Raw genomic sequence first — 2,793 nt, forward strand, 5'->3', positions numbered from 1 at the left:
ATCATGTGGACATACAGTATTTGGCTTATTGAAGAACTAGTTCATTTTCTTGATCAATCCATCATTTAAAAAGTATAAAATATTGTGTTGTATCAAGACAAAATTACATATAATACCTGACTAATGCTTAATGGTGTGTAGTTATTATGACGTGTTATCAAAAACAGCGAGAACAGAAAAACACCAACAGAAAATGGAAGTCAGAAAGACAAAAGGGGAAGTAGTCTGTCTCAAACCGGTTTGACCATAACGCACAATCTTGTCTTTAGCCCACTGACCGAGAAACACACTGCAATCACATACACCGCAGGGCATGCAAGTGGGTGAGTCTAAGTGCACAAAAAGCAGAATGTAGTGACCAGTTGCATTTATATCAGCCCATAAATATAATGTTTCATGTTTTCTTGCATATATTTACTTTTCAGATCATAAATAAATCAACAGAATTATTTAACCATCTTTAAAGCATGAAATCCTCGCCCGTGTACCAGGCTGTAGCTTCTTCTGGTTGGCTTACATATTTACCCAATCCAGTTTTTAGATTTATTTTTAGGTTTGCAGAAAACCCGTGCATTTGAGTTACGTTTCAGTATCTAAACATATGTCAGCATAGTTGTATATCATCTAGCAACATTTGAATTGTTGCTTATGTGGCAAGAATTGTTAGTGAAAATCACACCCACCGAATAATTCGATATCAGTTCATTTGCACCATCCATTAGCACAGACATCATCAGCAGCAGGTTTGAAGGAGTGATAATATCAGCTGACAGAAAGAAAAGGAAGCAGAATGAAAAAATCCTGCTCAATGAGCACTTGGGTGACTTTGTTCTCTCTGCTCTCATTATCTGTGTCAGCGCCCAGAGCTCCATCTGCCATAAGACATAAAAACATAGTAAGAAAAAGAGTCTTGAAACCACATTCTGACTTTTTGCTTGAAACAAAAGCAGATTCCTGCTTTTTTCTTGGCAGATTTCTTTGGGGTCGTGATGAAAAGTGTTTTCAAATGCCGTGAGTGTGTCAGAGAAAGGAAATGCAAAAAGGCTTTGCTTTTCTTTTTCGGTGTCTGTAGTGTTTTATTCATGGATGTGCGGTCCTCCTCCATGACAGAGATTAAACTAAGATGTAGCCAGGAGCGATTTAAAATTCCTTTACTGTGTCATTTGAGAGTCAGTCAACTGTACCTTTCAGATTTTCTAAAAGTCATCAGAACATACTCCACTGAGTGAAAAGTAAGGAAATGGAAAATGATTAACTTTCACCCTAATAGAGAAGCTGCACCTGTTTAGTACATACATGCATTTTAAAATGTTTGCCTCAGTGTAGTTGTAGCTCAGGCGGTCGAGCAGCTTTGTGGTTCGATCCCTAGTTTTAGTTACACACCATGCTGGCAGGCCACAAAACACTGGTATCTTTGCACATGTTTCCATTTTTATCTGTACAAATGTCTTCGGTGACTCGTTTATTTGAGGCCTTCTTGTCTTTTCAACACAACACTGCGTTGTGGCTCCTAATGACAGTTTTGTTTATTTAAACAACACATTTTATTACATGTAAACTGATTGTGCTTAAGACAGAAAATAAAGACATACCAACCTGTGTAATTTGAAAAGTGCCAAAAGACTGAAAATGGGAAGACACCAAACAGGAACACCTATCAAGCGTCAGCCTGTGTGAACAGAAAGGTCTTAAATGTCATGGTCCTGGGTCATTGAGAGTTTGTGAGTTTGTTCTGGACTTCTGATTCACTTTCTTGGATTCAAGCTTGTGTAACTTAGAAACACTAGTGAAATAATGAGTTTATTTTTAGTCCTTGGCTCTTGTTTGTTTGTTTGTTCCCTTTGGTCTCCAGTCTGTCTCTGTCCCATCTCCTGCGTCTCCCCAGGCACGTCCTCGTGTCTGCCTGCTCTCCCTGTATTATCTAGTTAGGATGTCTGTATTCCTGGTTCCTGTGTTTTTCCCTTTCTGTTCTCATGTCTCCCTGTCTGTTTGTCCCCAGTCCCAGTGTCAACTTCACACCTGAGTCTGAGTGTTTGTCTTGTATCTGCGATGTTCAGTTTTGCTTCCCGTCTTGTCAGTTAGACATTGTTCAGCTGTGTCCCCCGGGTGTTTACACTCTGCCCAAACTGGAATTGGTACCAGGTTGTAGTGGCCGTGAAAAGTTGTATCACATGTGCTACATGTGATACATGGCAGGGGATCAAGACACTCACTGGCTACAAAGACAGTCACACACAAACAAACTCCCTGGACATCACCTTACCTGATACCCTAAACCAGTTCTTCGCCAGCTGGTCCTGACGGTGTAGCAGGAAGAGCTCTTAAACCATGTGCAGACCAACTGGCAGCTGTTGCTGCACAACTGTAGATAAGATGGGGCCTGATTATTTAAGAACTTGTATGTGAGGAGGAGGATTTTGAATTCAATATGAGTGCAGCCCCACCAAGGCTGAAGACGGAGCAATGGAAGAACACATAGGAGAAGGACGCAACACACAAACTCAATGCTCAGTGGATCTAAGAGCATGCCATTGCAACTTCCCTGAACAGGATCCAGTAACAATCACAGTGACAAACATCCAAGACGGATCCCAAAATGTCGACTGGGGAGAAACGTTTCGTCACTCATCCAAGTGACTTCAGTGTCAGCTGACTGCAGGTCAGCCTTATAAACAGGACACTTGCATGACTGAAACTAGCACGACTGACGAACAATGGGCTGCCAGGTCTGTCTCATGATCATTAATATGAAAATTGTCATGACCACCCAGTGTTGGGGAGTGTTGTACCGCC

This window comes from Haplochromis burtoni, unplaced genomic scaffold (assembly GCF_018398535.1).
Source record: "Haplochromis burtoni strain Fernald_Lab_line unplaced genomic scaffold, NCSU_Asbu1 Contig_205, whole genome shotgun sequence".
Taxonomy (NCBI): Eukaryota; Metazoa; Chordata; class Actinopteri; order Cichliformes; family Cichlidae; genus Haplochromis; species Haplochromis burtoni.